Source organism: Globicephala melas, chromosome 5, assembly GCF_963455315.2.
Source record: "Globicephala melas chromosome 5, mGloMel1.2, whole genome shotgun sequence".
NCBI lineage: Eukaryota > Metazoa > Chordata > Mammalia > Artiodactyla > Delphinidae > Globicephala > Globicephala melas.
In genome coordinates, this window is record NC_083318.1 from 79641633 (window position 1) to 79666469 (window position 24837).

Sequence of the window (24837 nt, forward strand, 5' to 3'; positions counted from 1 at the left end):
TATACAATGGAATATTACTCAGCTGTAAAAAGGAATGAAACTGAGTTATTTGTAGTGAGGTGGATAGACCTAGAGACTGTTATACAGAGTGAAATATGTCAGAAAGAGAAAAACAAATACTGTATGCTAACACATATATATGGAATCTTAAAAAAATGATCAGGAAAACCTAGGGGCAAGATGGGAATAAAGATGCAGACCTACTAGAGAATGGACTTGAAAATACGGTAAGGAGGAAGGGTAAGCTGGGACAAAGTGAGGGAGTGGCAGGGACATATATACACTTCCAAACATAAAATAGATAGCTAGTGGGAAGCAGGCGCATAGCACAGGGAGATCAGCTCGGTGCTTTGTGACCACCTTGAGGGGTGGGATAGGGAGGGTGGGAGGGAGGCAGATGCAAGAGGGAAGAGTTATGGGGACATATGTGTATGTATAACTGATTCACTTTGTTATAAAGCAGAAACTGACACACCATTGTAAAGCAATTATACTCTAATAAAGGTGTTTAAAAATAAATAAATAAATAGTTGATTGACTAATTTTCCTCCGTATATTATTCCCGTAGGTGGATATTTGTTCTTAGATACATCTTAATTTTTATAAGTTCTCTGCCCCAATTCTCCATTAAAGTTCTATGAATTGTACTCATATTTAGTATTTGTTAGAGCAGCACTCTCCAATAGAACTTTCTGTGATGATGGAAATGTTATAGCAATACTGGTACAGTAACCACTAGCCAACATGTGACTATTGAGCACTTGAAAGGTGGCTAGTGCAACTAAGAAACTAAATATTTAGCATTACTTTTCATTAATTTTGTTTTAAATTTAAATGGTCACATATGGCTAGTACTAAATTGGACAGTGCAGAGTTAAAAGACATCCATACAAGTTCTCAGCAACTCATTCAGGCATGAGTCTTAAGGCAAATAAAAATCTTTTGTGTGCTTAATCATATTTATGCAATTAGATATTCTGCAGCAGTTATTTATTTATTATTTCATATTGTATTACCCTAAACACAAGAATTAATGTCAGCTTAAAAATCACATCTATGCCTTATCATACTGATACCCCTTTAGGAACTGAGCAGTTCAGCAAAATTACCAGATCAGAATACTTGTGTATAACATTTTAAATTGGAAATCCAAATGTCTTATTAAGCTTGGGTGAATTTTAATAACATAAGGTTAGATATACGTGTGGTAAAATTTAAAGTAAACACGTTTAAGATCAACCATATCTAAGAGAGAGTTAAAACAAGTCTTATTGATATACAAAGTCAGTTCTTAATTCTCCTCCATCTTCCTTGAACACAAGATCCCACCACAGGGCCTTTGCACTGGCTATTTGCTGCACCCTTCCTCCAAGGCCTCATTACCTTATCTCTTCCAAATGGACACTAATATCGCCTTCTCGGCGTGGTCAACTCTAACTACCCTATTCAAGAGCACATCTCACCTGCCCCTCAACACTCCCAAATTTCCATACCTTGCTCTGTTTTTCTCCACATCATTTATTACTTTCTGACATATTATATAATTTATTCAATTTATTCACTTACTTCTTTTATTTTTGTGTCTTCTAAACAGATGTGAGATTCATGAAAGCAAGTAATTTGGATCATTTTTGCTTACAAATGTGTAACCAACTCCGGGTCCTAACTAGGCAGTTGGTAGCCATCAATAAATTTTAGATACCATCCAAAAGACTTAATGAGTTGTCTAATTCACAGATTGGCAATGGTGAACTTTTTCTATAAAGTGCTAAATGTATATATTTTAAGCTTTATAGGCCACATATGGTTCCTGTTGCAAATTCTTTAAAAATATAAAAGTTTCTTGGCTGGCAGACAGTATGAAAGCAGACTGTAGGCCAGACTTGGTCCATGGGGCATAGTTTGCTTATCCTTGGTTCGACTGAATGGAGAGATGCAACAGAACAATACTCACAAGATGATTAGCCCTAGAATTATTTTTATTTGATATTATGAAAAGTTTTGTGATTTTGCGTGTGGTGTCCAACTTCCTTCAACTAAAAAGAAAACACTATTGAGGTGGATTTAGTCAGATTGGCCAGAAAGTGATCTATATTGACAACTACGGCCTTTGCATTCCCCAGTCTACCAAAATTGTTCATCTCGGTCCCTTATAAAATGTTAATACTAAAGTGATGTTTTTAAATAGATCATGAACCCCATTTAAGAAACCAATAAAGGTTATATACTCTTTTCTTGTTAAAAATGTGCATGTACAGATGATTTTGCACACATTTTCAGGGCTTATGAAATCACTGAGACCTGAGAGTTAGAATCCCTTCTCTTCTTTTTAGATTTGCTGTCTCTCTGGCTCTCACTTGTTTTGTGCATCTAATAGAATGCACAAATTGGCTTTAAATGGCTTTTGTGTCTAACTCACTGTTAAATGACATAGTAGAGGCTGTCAGAGAACTTTAGTCAAACACAGCACCTAGTAATTCAGCAAATACTTAAAAGCATTCTTTGCCTGAGATATCATTTCAGGCAGATAATTCCTTCAGTAATCAGGATTTCATCGTAATGAGGAAACTCAATTTTGTGTTGCCTTTGTTTGTTTTTAGTGATCAAGCCCATTCCACCCTTAGACCACTCCAGGTTGATAAGATCCTCATTCTTTTATTTTGAGTGTTGGAAGTCTTAGTATAAGAAAAAACAAAATCATAATAAGTGTTAATATTCTTTCATTTCTTTAGTGGGGTTATCAAGAAGTCTAGGAATTGGATGTTTACCCATCCTCCTAACATGAATCGTTACCAATGTCATATGAGCATATTCTATAAATGAGGTATGCAAAGATAGCCATTTACCAATCTCTGAGTTTTCAGTGTCAAGTTCAGGCCTACAGTCTTAGAGATCATCTAGAACAGCAATCCTCAACCAAGATATTGATATGCCTTGCTGGTGAGAGAAAGGCATGTTAAAAGATTTGTTGCTGATCATATTTAAAATATTGCTTTTCCCAAATAATTTAATTTGCCAAAAAACGCTTAAAGTTGGTTGTAGTTATTCCTAGAATAGTAGCTAACTGCCATTTAGTTGAACATTTCTGAACAAGTGGAAAACAGTAAACTCATATGGGGGATTGAGAGCTCTCCAGCATAAATCCATGGGATCGTGCTGGTTACAAGAGCATCATCTTTCATGTGTGTTTCTGCAGAAAATAATAAATGGTGAGGACAACTGATCTAGAGAAATATCCCTCCTTATTGAAAATATACACTCAGCATCCTTATTAAGGAAAATTGTTGCATAGTGTCACTAATATTAGTGGGCATCCTGTTTAATAATTCTCAAGGACTTAAGAGGCACATCGACTGCTTAGGCTTAAATGAATATAAGCTGAAAATTATTCTGTTGCCTAGTTAAACACAATCTACTTACTGAGGCTGTTTGGAAGGAAATGAAGATAATGTTATAACAAAGCACATCCAGCATTAACGATGTCAATGTCAAATTCACACATATTGCTTGGAAATGATGGAAATTACAATAAGAAAAAAGCAATGACAGAACTATGATAATGACAATCTTTTAAATAGAAATGGATTGTTGCCAAAAAAAAAACAATAAAAGAAAGAAGTGATTTACCTGTTTGATTATTCATAAATCCCATTGCCTTTCAATAAGACGTCTCTTAGTGTTGTTATGTCACATCTGTAGATAAAGAAAAACCAAAATGTATCCCGTTAGCCAAGTATTAGATAATATAAACAGATCAGCTTTTGAGATGCATAACAGTAGTAGGAGGCCCAATAAATTATGGATAGAGGGAATTCTCAACAAGCTCTTTCCTCTCTTCCAAAATAATAATTTTTTTAAGATCAGAGTTCATATCACATGAAGTTAATAAAGTAGAAAATGACACTATATACCTTCATCAAATAATATAGCAAAAAATTTATAGCTCAGCTCCTTGAAAATCTGTCTTATTTAGCCTGCTGTTCTGTGTAACAATAGCCAAAAGCAAATGCGGAATATAAAGCATGTTAGGCCAACTTTTTAAAGTTTTTAAAAACCCTTTTACTTTATTTGCAGATTCCTCATGACATATATTTTATTTTTTCTCTGTGGGTGGCATCTATAATGCTACAAAAGTTAACATGTAGTATTAAGTAGTCGGCAGTGGCAGAGAGTTGCATGATGAATAACTAGCTAAACCACCAAAGGAAGGATAATTGGCAAGATGACTTTATGAATAAGATTTGTGCTTATCCCAGGTCTGTCTACAGATTACTTCATAATGTTCGTTACATAATGTTCAACAAATATAAGAAACTCCTATAGTTAACAAACATTTAAAATCAATCTTTATGAATGGATAAAGAAGATGTGGCACATATATAAAATGGAATATTACTCAGCCATAAAAAAGAAACAAAATCGAGTTATTTGTAGTGAGGTGGATGGACCTAGGATCTGTCATACAGAGTGAAGTAAGTCAGAAAGAGAAAAACAAATACAGTATGCTAACACATACATATGGAATCTAAAAAAAAAAAAACGTGGTTCTGAAGAACCTAGGGGCAGGACAGGAATAAAGACACAGACATAGAGAATGGACTTAAGGACACAGGGAGGGGGGAGGGTAAGCTGGGATGAAGGGAGAGAGTGGCATTGACATATATACACTATCAAATGTAAAATAGATAGCTAGTGGGAAGCAGTCACATGACACAGGGAGATCAGCTCAGGTGCTTTGTGACTACTTAGAGGGGTGAGATAGGGAGGGTGGGAGGGAGACGCAAGAGAAGGGGATATGGGGATATATGTATATGTATAGCTGATTCACTTTGTTATACAGCAGAAACTAACACAACAATGTAAAGCAATTATACTCCAATAAAGATGTTTAAAAAAATTAACCCAACAAAAAGTAAATAAATAAAATAAAATAAAATCAATCTTTAGAATTCATGTGGCATTTTTAGACTCTAGTATTTTTGTTCTTTGTTGCTTAATCCTCATTACCTGTTCATGTGGTAAATGCTTTTCAATACCAGTTTTATAAATGAATACGTTGCGATTGAAACAGACTCAGAATAATCTTTACATGTAAATAATACTCTGGGAGGTTTATTTGTGCTATATCATAAAGTTTCAAGATTCTATTAGTAATCATATGATGACTAAATGCCCACTAAGTGGCAATGTATGCTTTGTGCGGCTGAAAATTTCTTGAGGTGACCACTTACTGCTACCTGAGCATTCATTAACTCATTTGGCAAAGCTGAATTTTAAACGTTTTTTTTTTAATTTGAAACTGTATCTAACCCCTACTTTTAATGCCATCCCTTAGTGTCATACAGAAGTAAAAACTAGCTTCTAAACACTTTGCTTTTGTATATTTGAGCTGCCTACATTTGGTGAAATAATCAGGAATTTTCTGTAAAATTTATTTTAAGGTGTACCTTTTTAATATGATGAAACATTTCATCTGAAATATGAAATGATTGCAAGATATGGCTAGACAAATCATCTGTCTACCTACCATCCATCTAAAGAAATAGTGTCACATCATAATATAATTGAAAGCTCCTAAATACTTTTGCTTAATTTTCTCTTCTCCTCCCCAAAATATCTACTCTCCTGAATATAATGTTTATCCTTTACATGCTTTCTTTCAAAATTTTAACTTATGCATATTTATCTTTTAACAATATATAGCATTTTGGCTATTTTTTAAAATTTATATAAATGGTATTACACACTGCAATCACTTTTGTTTATTGGCTTAATATTTCGTTTGTGACATTCACTTATATTGATATATGCAGCTCTAGTTCACTCTTTTCACTTCTGCATCATATTCAATTTTATCAACTTTTAAAATTTATCTTTAATATACACTGAAAAGGACACAAATCATGATTGTACATCTCAATGAATTTCCCAGAACTGAACATATCTATGTAACAAGCACCTGATTAATATCAGAACTTTACCACATCCAAGAAGCACTTGTGGCTTCTCTGGTCACATGCCCTCCACAATAGCAATCACTATCCTGACTTCTACCACTACAGTGTACTGTTACATACTTGATTTTGAACATTATATAACTGGATTCACACTGAATGTATTACTTTGTGTCTGGCTTCTTTTATCTAATATTATGTTTGTGAGATTCATCAGCATTGTTTCTTGTTGAAGATTGTTCATTGTTCATTCTCTAGATATCTTCTTAGAAATGGCTAATCCTTCTATTCCACAAGTACAAACAATTCTTATTATTCACAGCATTTGCTTTATAAAGTTGTGGCAAATACAGAACTAGCAAATACTGAATTATTACCTCAAAGGAAATACAGAATTAGATTCCTATGAGCCTCAGATCACATTTTTATTACTCAATAAATGCATAACCTTGTTTTATGTGTGTTTCAGTTTAAAGACACCTTATTTAATATATTTTTTTGATTTAATAACATTGAGTTTAACAGAAATAGTACTATAACTCACTCCTAAATAAAGCTTACCTAACATTCATTTTCTGTTAAAGCACACCACAGCCTTCTTTCACTTAGGAAAAATAGACAGCACGTCAATACTACACTTGGGAATTATTTTAAACAGCAAAATCATCAACAAAAAGCACAAAAATGTAGAAAACACGGCACTAAATAGACTGTGAAAATCATACTTGTTTGCAGTATTAGAGCTGAAACCTAAAGGCTGAAGCCTCCTTGTTCGACTTGAGATGAGAATGTTTGCATTGGGTGCCTCAATTTTTTTTTTTTTTTTTTTTGCTTTTCTGTACATGTGCCTATCCCTGAATAATTATGAGAGAATCATGAATACTGATTTCAGTGTTACAAATAAATTCTAGTGATTAGGCAAACTCACAGATATAAACTCCACAAATGAGGATGAACTGTATATTCTTTTAAAATCAGCTTCACAAATGGAAGATAGATATTCTGGGTATAGAAATCAATAAACCCAAAAGTCAATAATTATTGCTCCACACCATCTAAACTTTTGTTACCATATCAGATACCTGAAGTCAGTCTGAATCTCAGGTTCTTTTATATTTGTTTCTTGTTTGTTTGTTTACTGAATGGGATTTTGTAGAAATTTTTTCTTAATTTATCTGAAAGAACTATTTATCTAAAAAATAAAGACATGACATTAGGAAATGTCTAGTATAGCTATTTTTATTGTTAATCTTGCCCAGCAAGTAAAGAGCAAGTCCTTTATTTATTCTTTTTTTTTGCTATTGTGTAATGTTTTCTTCTCTTATATCTTTGATTATGGTCTGTCTTCCACTTCATTCATTCTTCCTTTCTTCAAAGTACATAAATAACAAATCATCTGGTTCTAAATTCCATGTTTTTTCTTTTCTTTTAAAATTTCTTTTTCTTTTATCTTTCAAGTAGAATTCTACTATTTCTTCCTTGTTAAATTTCTTCACTCTTTAGGATTATTTATTTGACTATTCCCTATTAATGTCACTTTCCAATTCACAAAATATATTTTATATTTTTTAAAACAATTCACCATAGATGCTGAAATTATTTTTCTGATATCAGTTTATGAGTCAAATATTCCTGAGAATAAATACTATAATTATTTTTAATTCTTTTCTCTTTTGTCTCAATGGAAGTCTTGTTTAGATTGCTCTTTTTTTTTCATTTGTTTTTCTTTGTTCTTATTCATAAATTAAGGTCTAGTTTGTTTACTATTGGTAGATATCAAGAGCTCCATCAGCAACTGTGTAACTCACATTTTAATACCTACTACCTATCTTAGGTCAGTGTTATTAGACTGTAAGTTTGTGTCCCACTCTAAATTCATATGTTGAAAATAACCACCACTGTGATGTTATTAGGACATGGGGTCTTTCAGAAGTGTTAGATCATGAGGGTGAAGCCCTTATGAATGGGTTTAGTGCCTTATTAGAGACACCAGCGTGCTCCCTACCCTTTCCTTTACATGAGGTTTTAGTGAGAAAATGGCTGCCTGTGAACAGGGAAGTGAGCTCTCACCAGGCACTGAGTCAGCCGGCGTGTTGATCTTAGAGTTCCCTGACTGAAGAACTGTGAGAAATAAACTGCTGTTTAAGCTACCCAGTCCATAGCATTTGTGTTATAGCAGTCCAAATGGAAAAGGACAGTAGGCATTCAGATTACACACAGGCACCTCCAACTCAAAGTACCTTCTCCAAACTCATCTATCCCTTGGCTTCTAATACTACCCAAGACAGGAATTTGGGAGTTCCTGAACATCTCACTCTTCCTCAACAAATTAATTTTATCTGTAAACTACTACTATTGATATATATAGTGGGTATTTTTTCCTTTTTTATTAATTTTTATTGGAGTGTAGTTGCTTTACAATGTTGTGTTAGTTTCTGCTGTACAGCAAAGTGAATCAGTTATATGTATACATATACCTCCATTTATTAAGATTTCCTTCACATTTAGGTCACCACAGAGCACTGAGTAGAGTTCCCTGTGCTATACATTAGGTTCTCATCAGCTATCTATTTTATACATAGTAGTGTATATATGTCAATCCCAATCTCCCAATTTATCCCACCTCCACTTCCCCCCATGGTATCAATAAGTTTGTTCTCTACATCTGTGTCTCTATTTCTGTTTTGCAAATAAATTCATCTGTGCACTTTTTCTACATTCCATGACATTATACGATATTTCTTTTTTTTTTTCTGACTCACGACACTCTGTATGGCAGTCTCTCAGTCTATCCATGTCTCTGCAAGTGGCACTATTTTGTTCCTTTTATGGCTGAGTAATATTCCATTGTATATATGTACCACATCTTCTTTATCCATTCCTCTGTTGATGGACACTTAGGTTGCTCCCATGTCCTGGCTATGGTAAATAGTGCTGCAATAAATACTGGGGTGCATGTATATTTTGAATCACGGTCCTCTCCAGGAATATGCACAGGAGTGGGATTGCTGGATCATATGGTAGTTCTATTTTTAGTTTTTTGGGGCACCTCCATACTGTTCTCCATCGTGTGTACAAATTTATATCCCACCAACAGTGCAGGAGGGTTCCCTTTTCCCCACATCCTCTCCAGTATTTATTGTTTGTAGATTTTTTTTGATGATGGCCATTCTGATTGCTGTGAGGTGATACTTCACTGTAGTTTTGATTTGCATCTCTTTAATGATTAGTGATGTTGCCCATTTTTTCATGTGTTTGTTGGCCATCTGTATGTCTTCTTGCAGAAATGTCTATTTAGTTCTTACGCCCATTTTTTCATTTGATTGTTTGCTTTTTTGATATTGAGTTGCATAAGCTGTTTGTATATTTTGGATATTAATCCCTTGTCAGTTGCTTCATTTGCAAATATTTTCTCCCATTCTGAGGGTTGTCTTTTTGTCTTGTTTATGGTTTCCTTTGTTGTGCAAATCTTTTAAGTTTAATTAGGTCACATTTGTTTATTTTTGTCTATATTTTCATTATTCTAGGAGGTGGTCAAAAAGGACTTTGCTGTGATTTATGTCATAGAGTGTTCTGCCTATGTTTTCCTCTAAGACTTTTATAGTGTCTGGCCTTACATTTAGATCTTTAATCCATTTTGAGTTTATTTCTGTGTATGGTGTTAGGAAGTGTTCTAACTTCATTCTTTTACATTCAGCTGTCCTGTTTTCCCAGCACCACTTATTAAAGAGGCTGTCTTTTCTGCATTGTATATTCTTGCCTCCTTTGTCAAAGATAAGGTGACCATATGTGTGTGGGTTTACTTCTGGGCTTTCTATCCTATTCCACTGATCTATTTTTCTGCTTTGTGCCAGTTCCATACTCTCTTGAATACTGTAGATCTGTAGTATAGTCTGAAGTCAGGGAGACTGATTCCTCGAGCTCTGTTTTTCTTTCTCAATATTTCTTTGGTTATTCAGGGTCTTTTGTGTTTCCATACAAATTGTAAAATTTCTTGTTCTGGTTCTGTGAAAAATGCAGTTGGCAATTTGATAGGGGTTGCATTGAATCTGTAGATTGCTTTGGGTAGTAGAGTCATTTTCACAATTTTGATTCTTTCAATCCAAGAACGTGGTATATCTCTTCATCTGTTTGTATCATCATTTATTTCCTTCATCAGTGTCTTAAAGTTTTCTGCATACAGGTCTTTTGCCTCCTTTGGTTGGTTTATACCTATGTATTTTATTCTTTTTTTTGCAATAGTAAATGGGATTGTTCCCTTAATTTCTCTTTCTGAGCTTTCATTGTTAGTGTACAGGAATGCAAGAGATTTCTGTGCATTAATTTTGTATCCTGCTACTTTACCAAATTCATTGATTAGCTCTAGTAGTTTTCTGGTAGCATCTTTAGGATTCTCTGTGTATAGTATCATGTCATCTGCAAACAGTTTTAAAAGTGACAGTTTTACTTCTTCTTTTCTAATTTGCATTCCTTTTATTTATTTTTCTTCTCTGATTGCCATGGCTAAAACTTCCAAAACTATGTTGAATAATAGTGGTGAGAGTGGGCACCCTTGTCTTATTCCTGATCTTAGAGGAAATGCTTTCAGTTTTTCACCATTGAGAATGATGTTTCCTCTAGGATTTTCATACATGGCTTTTATTATGTTGAGGTACTTTTCCTCTATGCCCACTTTCTGGAGAGTTTTTATCATAAATGGTTGTTGCATTTTGTCAAAAGTTTTTCTGCTTCTATTGAGATTATCATATGGTTTTTAATTCTTCAATTTGTTAATATGGTGTATCACATTGATTGATTTGCATATATTGAAGAATCCTTGTGTTCCTGGGATAAACCCCACTTGATTATGGTGTATGATCATTTTTATGTACTGTTGGATTCTGTTTGCTAGTATTTTGTTGAGGATCTCTGCATCTAACTTCATCAGTGATATTGGCCTCTAATGTTCATTTATGTGACATCATTGTCTGGTTTTGGTATCAGGGTGATGGTGGCCTCGTAGAATGAGTTTGGGATTTTTCCACCCTCTACTATATTTTGGAAGAGTTTGAGAAAGATAGGTGTTAGCTCTTCCATAAATGTTTAATAGAATTCGCCAGTGAAGCCATCTATCCCTGGGCTTTTGTTTGTTGGAAGATTTTAAGTCACAGTTTCAATTTCACTGCCTGTGATAGGTCAGTTCATATTTTCTATTTCTTCCTGGTTCAGTCTTGGAAGGTTGTACTTTTCTAAGAATTTGTCCATTTCTTCCAGGTTGTCCATTTTATTGGCATATAGTTGCTTGTAGTAATCTCTCATGATCCTTTGTATTTCTGCAGTGTCAGTTGTTACTTCTCCTTTTTCATTTATATTTTTTACAGATTTTTTCCTGTAATTGATATGTAGTTTCATAGCATTGTGGTCAGCAAAGTTGCTTGATACGATTTCAATTTTCTTAATTTACCAAGGCTTGATTTGTGACCCAGGATATGATCTATACTGGAGAATGTTCCATGAGCACTTGAGAAAACTGTGTATTCTGTTGTTTTGGGATGGAATGTCCTATAAATATCAATTAAGTCCATTTTGTTTAATGTGTCATGAAGTTCGTGTTTCCTTATTTATTTTCATTTTGGATGATCTGTCCATCAGTGAAAGTGGGGTGTTAAAGTCCCCTACTATGAATGTGTTACTGTCGATTTCCCCTTTTATGGCTGTTGGCATTTGCCTTATGTATTGAGGTGCTCCTATGTTGGGTACCTAAATATTTACAGTTGTTATGTCCTGTTCCTGGATTGATCCCTTGATCATTACGTAGTGTCCTTCTTTGTCTCTTGTAATAAGTCTTTATTTTAAAGTCTATTTTGTCTGATATGAGTATTGCTACTCCAGCTTTCTTTTGATTTCCATTTGCATGGAATATCTTTTTCCATCCCCTCATTTTCAGTCTGTATGTTTCCCTAGGTCTGAAGTGGGTCTCTTTTAGACAGCATATATATGGCTCTTCTTTTTGTATCCATTCAGCCAGTGTTGACTTTTGTCCAGAGCATTTAATCCATTTATATTTAAGGTAATTATTGATATGTATGTTCCTATTACCATTTTCTTAATTGTTTTTGGTTTGTTATTGTAGGTCTTTTCCTTCTCTTGTGTTTCCTGCCTAGAGAGGTTCCTTTAGCATTTGTTGTAAAGCTGGTTTGGTGGTGATGAATTCTCTTTGTTTTTGCTTGCCTGTAAAGGTTTTAATTTCTCTGTCAAATCTGAATGAGATCCTTGTTGGGTAGAGTAATCTTGGTTGTAGGTTTTTCCCTTTCATCACTTTAAATATACCTTGCCACTCCCTTCTCGCCTCTGGAGTTTCTGCTGAGAGATCAGCTGTTAACCTTATGGGGATTCCCTTGTATGTTATTTGTTGCTTTTCCCTTGCTGCTTTTAATATTTTTTCTTTGTGTTTAATTTTTGTTAGTTTGATTAATATGTGTCTTTGCGTGTTCCTCCTTGGGTTTATCGTGTATGGGACTCTGCGCTTCCTGGCCTTGATTGACCATTTCCTTTCCCATGTTGGGGAAGTTTTCAACTATAATCTCTTCAAATATTTTCAAAGACCCTTTCTTTTGTTCTTCTTCTGGGATGCCTATAATTCAAATGTTGGTGCACTTAATGTTGTCCCAGAGGTCTCTGAGACTGTCCTCCCTTCTTTACATTCTTTTTTCTTTATTCTGCTCTGTGGCAGTTCTTTTTACCACCCTATCTTCTAGCTCACTTATCCGTTCTTCTGCCTTAGTTATTCTGCAATTGATTCCTTCTAGAGTATTTTTTTTTTTTGCGCTGGCATGTGGGGAGAGAGAGGCTAGAATAGTGGCTCCTCCCCCTGCGTGTGACTCAGCAGTAGCGCCCTGCTCCCACGGCAGTCTGGTCTTCCTCTGTAGGCATTCCCTGCTGCAGATTTCCTCCCTCCTGTTCCCTCAGTCTGTCTCCCCACAGCCAACAGCAGTTCTTACTCTGGGCCTGTTCTCCAATCCCTACGCTCCGGCTCCCAGCCCCCTTGCACACCTGTGAACGCATGTCCCAGTCCAGGGCACATAGGGCCGTGGTACAGACCACCTATGTATGTCTCACTCTGTCCCGTCTGTCACAAATTGGCCACTTCATGCTATACTGAGAGCCTTAAATGCTTCCCTTCTGTCCGAATCAATTTCCCTGTTGGAGAAGGGCTTTCCCTGAATTCCGAAATCTCTCCTCTGCTTTAGCTCCCCTGCCCTGGGGTGCAGGCCCCATCCCACTTCATCTCTACCTCCTTCTCCCTTCTTTTTTTTCATCCTACCCAGTTATTCAGGGATGTTTATAGTCCTTTCCAGTGTCCAAGGTCTTCTGCTAGTGTTCATCTAGTGTTCTGTGACAATTCTTGCATCCATAGATGTATTCCTTATGCATCTGTGGAGAGAGATGAACTCCACATCCTCTTACTCCTCTGCCATCTTAACACCACCCTGTAGATGTATTCTTGATGCATTTGTGGAGACAGATGAACTCTATGTCCTCCTACTCCTCTGACATCTTGCTTTCTCTGGTGTTTTTTTTGTTTGTTTTTCAAGTCTTCTTTTTCTTTAAACTTCCACCACTAGCCCTCACTTTCATGGTTTTTCACTTAAATCCTTGCTGAGTTCTCTTAATTGCTTAATAATTTCCCAGGAATTGCTGTTTACTCTCTCCTTACTGTTCCTAAATATTCAGATATTTAGAAAAAGCTCAAGAGCTAGGAAAGGTACACAAATGTTGTACCTAAGAATTTTAGACTCTCTTGCTTGGAAAGAAAGTTGGCCAGCACCTCACTTGTGTTTGTGTCTCAGTGCTATCTCCCTCCCCAACTTTCTTTTAGATTCTAATATAATTATCTATGGAAGTTACTGTTTTCCTTTACAATTTGTCCATTGAGGCTACAACAGAATGTATTGGAGAAGAACTATTTATTCCAGAACTAATTTATCACTATCCTTTCCTTCATATGCCATGTGTCATGGTGTATATTAAATCTCTTCCTTTTTTTAACCTGTTTGTCATCACCATTACTGTATGATTTTCTTGAAGACAAAAAAGGTTTTTCATTTTTATTTCTGTGGCCTAACAGATCAATAAATATATAAAGTGTTGAATTAATGATAAAGAAAACGAAAGTGGCAATTTCCTGAGTACTATTTCCTTTTTCACACACTCTTACACACCAAAATATAAACCAAAAGCAAAAGTCAACTTCCAAGGATATCTTGTATATGATTTTTCTTCATATAAAACTCCTAGAGTTTTCATGTATACATAATTGTATTTGCGCAATCTAATCATATATTAAACCAGAGAGGTAAATTTCAGCAGTTTAAGGGAGAGAAGTTTTTACTGGTTTGGTTGTCAATATACTAATTATTTATGATAATCTTTATACAAATTAATAAAGCTTTACTCTTTCAAGAATTTATTTTAATCCATTTAGCCTTAATTTCTATTTACCTCTTTTCCCATTGTTTCAAGTTGTTTTAAACCCCTGGTGTCTGTTTTTAAATTAAAACTGTGTAATGGACCACTAGGTTTAAACTCTTTCCAGTTAGCATTCTCTTAGCTCTGGAAGTTGATTTAAATTAGTAGAAATTCACAATGTTCCCAGACGTGGTAAATTATTAGGGACAGTAGCCAACCATTCTCTCATATAAGATAAAACAATAAGAGTAAAACTGCAGAGGGAGAGATTTAAGTAAAATAACTGAAAGAACGATCCTTTAGAGCTATATGACAAAACAGATTTTATGAGCAATTGATACTATAGAGTCAAAATTCTGAAGATATGTAGGATGTTGGAAGATTGATAGTTTTCTGTAATTATGAAAATACATCTTAAAAATAGGCTCAAGTTGTGTTCATCTTGAAAATGCCTTCCCTGGAGACTTCCATCTCCCCAAAAGTCTTGAAAGACTTTTGTTGCCTTCATTTTCTCACCCCTCCCCAAAGGAATTTTCAGTTCTTTCCACTTCAATTCCCATATATTAAAATTAATCTGACCACCATCATCACTGATTTCTTTCTACTCTCATATTACTTGTAGTATCTGCTATATCTGGAATTTTTATCATCTTATCCTGTAAGAATTCTCCTTTCCTAAATGTTCATGACATCAAATTCTGCCCTTTTGATTCTCCTTTTAATTTTTTTGATTCCTGATGTGCTGATACTTATCACTCCCACTGATTTGTTTTCCTTGCCATGTCCATAAATATTTGTATTCACTTATACGTATCTTCAATCCCCTTCTTTCATCTTTATAAATTTTCTCACTGTGAAATTTCATTTACCTCTGCATATTCAACTATCATAGTTATGCTTAAGGATCTTTCATGAAACACATGGCTGTATTTAAACTGCCTACAAGTTCTTAGCCAAATGATTCACAGACATCTCCAACACATTAAATCCAAAGTAAATTTTCCATCTTTTCTTTTGAGAAGCATTACAATGTGGTGATTGATTAAGAACTTGGTCCTAGAACTACACTCTCCCAAGCTGTCCCACCATCTACTAGTTTATTATCACCTTGAACAAGCTTTGAACTTCTCTGGGCCTCAGTTACTATATCTGCAAAGGGCAGAAAGAATAGCATTAACTTCATAAAATAGGTGTGATGTTTTAATAGGTTAATACATATAAATTGCTTTGCACAGTACATGTTAAGTGCCTGATAAAAGAGAACTATCTTCATTTTTATTGTTCTTATTGTAAACTTCCCTTTCTCAGTGAAGACCATCAATATCTGCACATTTACCCAAGCTGAGACCTTGAAGTAATTCTACCAACTTTATCACTGCCCAGATACTCAATTCTTTACTAAATACTTCCTCTTCTACTTTTAAAGATTTCTTACTGATGTCTTCTTTTTATCCTTTTGTTAATGCCATAATTCCATCAGTTACTGCCAGAAGATTTTTCTAAAACGTCCTAATCATGCTCTCTGTCTGTATTCTCTCTTCTTCCATGAATGTGATATGTTACTTCTTTCAAAACTGGTGTCTACTGATTGACTTTAGATTAAATTCCAAACTTCATAGCATGGTACAAAGGTCATAGTCTGATCTTTTCCTAGTGTTATGTTGCTATGTCCCACTCCTGTTCACTTAGACCATGTGTTTATAACTCTGTGCCTGAAAATTTTGTCTAAAGTACCCTGTCTAGTTGGGAAGGACCTATCATTTTTTAGTCCCCATCCCAAATACATCTCCTCTCCATATGGCTCCCTGACTCTCTTGATGACCTACCCTCACTCTCTCAGAAAGTTGATTGCTTTTCTGCATTTTTCACCCTATTAAAAGGCTTTTCACATTTTATCCTCATTATTTGTACTTCTATTTAGTCTACTCTTAAACTTTGGTATTCTTAAATGACAGAACCAATGCCTTCTCCTGCACATTTTAGTACCAAGTAGATTGTTGGTACTATAATAATTAGATCTGGTTAATTATAACAAATTGTCCTAAATTTAAATAATGGTTTAAACACAGTAGGTGTTTGGTTTTTGCTCACAAGGAATTTCTACCTCACCAGGGAGGCTCTGCTCTACACATTGATTTACGAACATGGATGGAAGAAGAAGCTGGAATCTTCAAATGGTAATAAAGGTTGGTCATGGAAAAAACATACAACTGACAGAAAGGGAAGGCCATGGAAAAGCCTTAATAGAAAGATCTTCTTTGTTGAAATCACAAATCACTTCTGTTCATACCATATTGGCCAGAATTCAGCCACATGGCTACACCTAACTATAAAGGAGACTGAGAAATGCAATCTGTCTGGAAGAAAAGAACAGTGATTCTGGTGTGTAGCTGCTAGAATTTATTCCCCCTCTCTTATACACACACACACACACACACACACACACACACACACACACAAAATGAGTGAACTGAATGGTTAACTAGCTCTTGGAATCAGAATTTTTTATGGAGTTTTCTTTTTTAATGTAAATACCTGAACCACTCTCCTAAACCTTCTTGATCTAAATATCCAGCTATAGAACTAAGGAATCTGTATTTTATAGTTACACAGATGATTCTGCTATATAGGCAGGGTAATTATTCTACAGTTACTGACTAACTAGACTACTGAACAGACCTAATAACATACAAAAATGGGAAATGGGGATCGTCCTTATAGCACAGACTAAATCAGAAGATTTTAAAAAATAGGTTAAATTCTAAACAGAACACATCTCATCTATCTCATTAAAAATTCAATAAAATGAATGTTAGACTCAGCAGTTCAGAAATGCTTGATTGTTTTGCATGTTTTCTTTAATTTTCTTCTATAATAAATACATACTACATATGATCAATCGAAGTATAAACTCTTAGAGGACTTTTATCTCCTCTAATAGAGGCTCCAACAATAATTAGTACTTACTTGGGATCAATAAATATCAAAGGACAAAGTTCCATCATTTGCCTTTTCCTTTTACAATAGGCTTGAGTAGAGGACTACACATAAATTAGTGAGTTTCCTGAGAAAAAGGGTAAGTGGTTTTACTTTACTGATAATAATAATCTCTTTGGTTACATTATCTATGTGCAAATCAGACTTCATATTTATTTCAACTTTAATCTTGTGTTCTTCAATCACTTCAGTGCCACAAAATTGGTTTATAACCTACAATCAATTTAGCCTTTCATTACCCAATGTGAAAATATTTATTCACAAGTGGCAATAATTAGCAAAGTCATACAGAATACTACAGTACACTATACTCCTGTGTTCACTGAATTCTCTAGCCTTCTCTCAGTTCACTGGAGTAAATATCAAATCTAGACAGGCATGAACACACAAAAATGCAATGGTTTTAAAATAATAACTAATTAAGCATAGGATAATTCTAGATGTGCAATTCAAATAATTTTGTTCACTATACTGAAAATCATGAATCAGTAACTGGTTTATTTCCAAGAGCAAAAGTGAGGTTTCAAATTTTCACAATGACTATTTTATTTCTTATCATTATCAGCTTATTTCAAAGCCTTCAATAGCATTTCTTGACATGGGAACATTTTACTCAGATCTATACTGATTTTAGATTAGTCCCAAACTTACATAAAGATGGGGTAGGTCAGGTCCTTTGTGAAAAAACTGTTAAGATATACTTGTTTCATAGAGATGTGGTATTGATTTGTCTTTGAAGCTTGAAGGCTTACATGGCAGTGGATTTCTACTTTTTGTCTAGATGGTACTAAAACTGTAGCCATGGAGGCACTTTCTGTAAAAGGCTAGATGTTAACAATAATGAAAAGGCTAAAGGAAACTGTAAAAAGATTACTGTAATAGGAGGAAAGAGAATCACATTTATTGTACATCTAGGTACCAGGCTTTAGGATAGTATTTTGTTTTGTTTTATTTTTTAAAAAACTGTTGCAGTTATAACGAAATCAATCAAAAAATAATATCTAGGGAGACTAAATAACACTCTGTTAAAACAACAGAAAGTAGAGGGACTTTGGTTGGTTTCCTCATTTAAGAATCTAGCCTTCAACTTTGCAGCTCCAGAAATTCAATTGTTGAATCGAAGAATTGAATAAGTTCACAGAAATTACTCATGAAAAACAAGGGCAAATGGCAGATAAATGAGTAATAGACTACAACAGTATTTTTTCCAGTGGCTACCGGTGCAGGAATACTCTAACAAGGCAATTAGGGGATTAAAAACTTATTACCCAGAATATTATATGGTATGTATTTATGCAATATTCTTTCATACAGTATTGGTATAACTACTTATAAAAACTGTCAGTGTCTACTAAAATCTCATAGATGTAGATATATAGATATAGGTATAGATAAAGATTTGGTCATCCAGCAATTTCATCTTTAGCTATGTACCCAACAAAAATCTCTGTATATGATCACTAGCAACAACAAAATGTACAAGAATATCCAGAGCAATACTATGTGAAAAGTCAACAACTGAAAACAATCTAAATGTCCATCAATACCAGAATTGAAAAATAAATTGTGGTATGTTCATACAATGGAATACCAAACAGCAATCAGGTGAATCAGATTTGCCATATGAAACACCATGGAAAAATTCATAAACACAGAGTGAACCAAAGAATTAAAACATAAGGTAGGACACATTGTATGAATCCATTATAAATGGTTAACCACCAGCAAACTTCATGAATGGTATTGTAAGGATAGAGATTCCTTTGAGGACATTAGACATCTTCTGGGGAGCTGGTACTATTTAAATTTTTGACTGAGATTCTGAATATATCAACATACATACAATAAAAGATACAATGAAATGTTTTCACTTTGTGAAAATTTATTCAGGTAGACACTTATGATTTGTAGATTTCTGTGTGTACATCAATAATATGTGTTAAAAATATTAATAACTTGGGAGTATGTGGAAGTAGGAAGGAATACAGGTGAAACAAGATTGGCTATGAGTTGATAACTGTTGAAGAGGGATGATGAATACATGGCAGTTCATTACCATTTTTTCTTTTGTGTATGTTTGAAATTTTCATAGTAAAAAAATCAAATTTCTAGAAAAATCATAGTAGTCTTCAACTTGTATTAGGCATTTATCCAAGCTATTTATAGTATCAAAAGCACAATTCACAAAAAACTGATAAATTGGACTTCATAAAATTAAAAACTTCTGCTCTCTCAAATATTCTGTTAAGTGAATGAAAAGACAGACACTATTAGGAGAAAATATTTGCTTAACACACATTTGATAAAGGACTTTTATCCAGAATGTATAAATAATTCTAAAAGTTCAATATAACTATAAACAATCCAATTCAAGAAATGGGCAAAAGATTTGAACAGACATTTCAGCAAAGACAACATAGGGATGTCAAATCAAATAAGCTCATGAAAAGATGCTCTACACAATTAGACACTAAGGAAATGCAAATTAAAATGACAATGACATGTCACTACTCATCTATTTGAATAGATAAATTTAAAATATTGACCATAACCAAGTTTTGGTGAGGATATGGACAACTGGAACTCTCCTATGTTGTTGACGAGAATGTAAAATGTTACTAACCCTTTGAAAAACGTTTTGGAAGTATTTTTAAAAATTAAATACATACCCATCTCTTAACGCAATATTTTCCTAGGCATTAAACAAGAAAAATAAAAGCATATAAAGACTTGTACCTAAATCTTCACAATGGCTCTATTTATAAGAGTCAAAACTGAAAACAACACAAATATCCACCAATAGGAAAATGGATAAAAACATTTTGGTAAATCTGCACAATAGAATATTACTCTGCTATAAAAATAATGAAGTACCTATACATGCAACACGGATAATCTAAAACTAATTATGATAAATTTTTTAAAGCCAGGTTAAAATGAATTAAAATGTAAATTTCACATTTATGTAAAATTGTAGGAAATGCTAACTAATTTATAGTGAAAGAAAAGAGAGGAATGTTTGAGGATTGGGGGGGTAGAAAAGAAGGACAGAAGAGAGGGATTATAAGTGAGCATGGGGCAACTTTGGGGGGTGATAGATATGTTCACTTTATTGATTGTAATGATGGTTTTCTGGGTGTATATATATGTCAAAACATACCAAGGTGTATACTTTAAATATTGTAGTTTTTAGTATGTCAGTTAAAATTCAATATAGCTGTTAAGAAAAAGAAATAGCTGTACAATATGTTGTTTTTCTAGTATGAACTTACTCATTATACATCTCTTAACTTGCAATAAAATAAAATAACCCTGAAAAACTTAGCTATTTTATTCAAGATATAGTGCAGCCTGGTTACCTATCCCCACTTCTCAAAAATATATACATACTCAATGCCTAGAATATTTAAATCCATTTTTATAGACTAACCTGAAAAAGTGTGAGACTAAATTTTTCTTATTTCAATGGTTGAATCATTCTGTGGATGCTTTCCCTCACATTTTTTTTCTTTTAAAGAATGTCTACAAACTGGAGAGTCTACAACTTGATTGGTATTAGAATAGTCCAGTATGCTCCAGCCACCATTAAATTATTCTTATATGCCCCCTTTCATTTCCTTTGATGAATCTTACTTCCATGTATATGGTTCATAATTTTATCTTCAGATGTAACCTTATCCTCAGACTTTGAGGAATAGCATATTATGTCCTTATGCACTGTCAAAGTATATGTAATTTAAACTTCACAAACTCTCAAGTAGTTATTATAACAAACTTTTGCTGATGAGGAACTCAGATTCAAAGAGTTAAAGTAATTTGCCCCAAATTACACACATGTTAAGTTGCTAAGCAAGGACACAAACCCAGATCTGACATTTTGTCCTATTACACCACTTTCCAACAGATGAATGTTATAATATTTCTAAGATGCCAGAATTTTAAAATTTTTTCCTCCTTTATATCATTTTCTCTCAGAATAAAAATTATCTTTAAATGTTCCAAATCTAAGGGCATTTATGTACAGCTACATAATCTTTTGCAGTGGGAAATTCAGTCATTGATAATGATGGTATAAGAGAAAAAAATTCAGCGGCCAACAATGTACATGAGCTTAGGAAAGTTATTTCAACCCCCTAGATTTCTATTTCCTCAATCTGTAAAACTGTGAAATAATACTTAACCTAGCTGACCACTGTCAAGTTTCAAGGTCATGTGGACACAGTAGCAGTCAAAGTGCTCAATAAATGGCTGCTCCAAAAAACAAGATTGCTGAGTAAAGATACTACTTAAAAGGACAGTCATTAGATGTTGCTACCACTTTGAAACAATTATTTACATTTCTGAAAATATATTACAAAAACACTGAAAGAGGATAAAAAAAATCTAAGTTCTGTGTGTGTGTGTATAAAATACTCATTTTTTACAGTAAACCACAAGTATGTTTTTCAAAGATGTATTTGGAGATTTAGAAGACTCACAGATGTGAATCAACGTATTCCTTTTAAATGATGATCATGTTTCCATAACCTCTCTACCAGTTCTGACTGCTTCATGTGGCTTTGAGCAATTTACAGCCAAGTTTCTACCTATTATAACGCAAGAAAATAGAACTGGATGTTCCCTAAGTTATATTAAAACCCAAAAGTTCTCTCCTTACTATATTACTCTTCTTAATTAAATAATATAAAATAAGCACAACTTTGACTATTAATTTTATCCCACAAAATTAGCACTCTGTAGGATAATAAATTAATCCATGCCAACCACATTCACCTTGCCTACTATTGTAGAAATGTAGTGAATCACACTGGCTTGCTTTTTGAGGTTAGTTGCTATGGGATTAATGCTGTGCTGGGCAACTCTGAGTTTTGTTCTTAATTTTACAGTGTACAAGCTTAAAATTATCAACTCAGCCAAAAGAAAGCAAGTATCTGGGATTAGATGTACTCTATAAAATTTAAACTCTGTAATGATTCTCTTTTCTGCATCAGCAATTTATCTCTATGGGAACATAGTCAATCCACATGCAAACACCCTTGAATAAAATAAACCCTCCCTAGACCCCGTGTCCTCTATAACCATTACCCCATTTTCCTCCCTGTTGCTCCTAGCATCACTTCTCTGTGTCTATATGATTTGGCCACTCAGCAATATTTGACACTGCTGGCCATCCTTTTTTTTTTTTTTCTCTTGTAATCTTTTTTCTCTCTAGACATCCAGGATACCTTTTCCCTTGTTCTCTTCCTTCTTTATGGGCTACTCCTTCTCAATCTCCTGTGCCAGCTTTAATTCTACTAGACTTCTCAGTGTTCATGGATATGATCTAGAACCCATTCTTTTTTCCATATCTTCCTTGACAATCTCATCTATCTAATAGCTTTAAATACACTGATATGCCTTTGAGCTTCAAATGCACACATTTAGACTTGAGGTATTACCTGAACTGCAGACTCATATACCCAAATGTTTACTTGATATATCCATATGGGATTCTAACAGACATCTCAAAATTAACGTGTTTAAGGAAAAACAGTTTTTACCCTCTTCCAGCCCCACTCTCCAGCAATTCTGATGAACTTAACCTCTTATCACCTTTACAGGTTTTACTGAAACCATCATCTCTCATCTAGATTATTGCAAAAACCTCCTAATCTCTCTGCATCTACTCTTGTGATCTTCCAATCAATTCTCAACAGAGGAACTAGAAGTATTTTTTTCAAAATATAAATCAAATTGTATGGTTCCTTTGATTAAAATCATCCAAAACTTTCCTTTTACACTTAGAATATGGTATATGTACATACAGTAGACCTCAGTATCTATCCCCTGTTGACTTCTGACAACATCTGCCACTTCTCTGTCCCTTGTTCAGGACACTCTAGCAATTCTACCTTCTTCCTGTTCATTAAATATATCAACATAATTCGTATATTAGGGGCTTGTCCTAGTATATTTGAATGGCTGATTCCTCAAAATTCAGGAATCAGTTGAAATGTATCTCCTGTCCACTTAACGTCTAGCACATCATCTTGTTTTTATATTCAACATATACTACTAATCGTTTTATATTCAGCTATTTGTGTATTGTCTGCCTTTCTCTGTTAAATAAAATCTTTAGACAGAACCTTGTCTATCTTATCGAATTTTTTATACCTAAGGCCTAAAATAGTGTATGTCTCAGAGGAGACTCTCAATACATGTTGAAGGAAAAAAGTGCAAGTATATATAGATGTATCTACTCACAAAAGGCATGAAAATGGTATCAGATATTTGAACAAGGCTTGGATAGTCTCCAGGAAATTAATAAAATGGCAGCTTGGCTTGGGCTAAGAGCAGATTTCTGTAATCTGGTAATAATCAGAAATCAATAATTTTTAGTACCTGTGAGCAGCATAGATATAATGAATTTTTTGTCTTTGGAACCTGTATATATTTTCTGAACAATGTTTTTCCCACACCAAAGCAATTCTAACAGGTAAGCAGCCACTAAAATCAATAGGCATTAGGGAAAATCAGTGTCTAAAGGTCAATAACTTTTGGCTTGTTAGCAGTTGTGCCACTTGGCACATAAGTGTGACTTCTTAGTTAAGTCTCTGGCTCTAACTTAACCTGAATAGGAAGAACTGGATAAGACAAGTCAGTACACCCACTTCTACACAGATTGCACTGATAAGCTCACTTTTGGAGAGCTCCAGGCATAGGCCTGATAGTTCCATACTTTCAGAGGTGCACAACACAAATCTTGGGGTTTGGGTTTAGGCCACATTTCCTAGGCCAATAGTCAATTCTCCTATTGTTTTTGAAAAATCTAGGATTGCCTGTAATAATTTATACCATTGTGGGCATATGTTTAAGGATTATTAATGTTACAGGACACTATGTCCTTAGGAATATTCAAAAGAGTTACTATAGTTAGCCTTAGGTGTTGGAAACCATATGTGATCAACCTTGAGTGTCTTTAATAAGCACAGACAAACCCCTTCCCTGCTGTATAATTCAGAGTCATACTTGGTAAAGAAAAACACTATCATAAAAAGGTTAGTCTTTAGTGACCTGAATCTTCCAAATACTTGCTTGAGTGGCAGACATCAGACAGAGGCTGCACTGCTGAGGGTTCAGGGGCATTTGCTTATTTGCAGATTCTCATCTCTGTAGATGTCTCACTGTTAGACCACCAAGTGTATTAGGGCATGAACACTCCTCTTTTAGTTTCACAGAAAAATTCTCTTTCCTTATTCTTTTCCTCACCAGAAAAGAACCTGCTAATGACACAGTTCTTTAACAAGTCTAACCTCATTTATCACTATATGTGGTCTAATTTGGTTTCTTTAATTATTCTCCATTTTGCCAATTGTGATTATCCAGAGTACCACAATTTATCATATTTCTCTACCTCTTAAAAGACTCATTTACAGTTCTTGTTCTTTCATGAATTCTT

General features: G+C 34.3%; 1 long non-coding RNA gene across 1 annotated transcript in view; it reads right to left on the reverse strand.

Moving 5' to 3' along the window:
* Window positions 1-3627: 3627 nt before the first annotated feature.
* The window catches only part of LOC132597315 (uncharacterized), an 86768-nt gene continuing 65558 nt past the window's right edge, over window positions 3628-24837 (reverse strand). Inside the window, exon 3 of the long non-coding RNA XR_009563860.1 lies at window positions 3628-3693. This is a non-coding gene — a long non-coding RNA (uncharacterized lncRNA). The remainder of the gene's footprint in view (window positions 3694-24837) is intronic.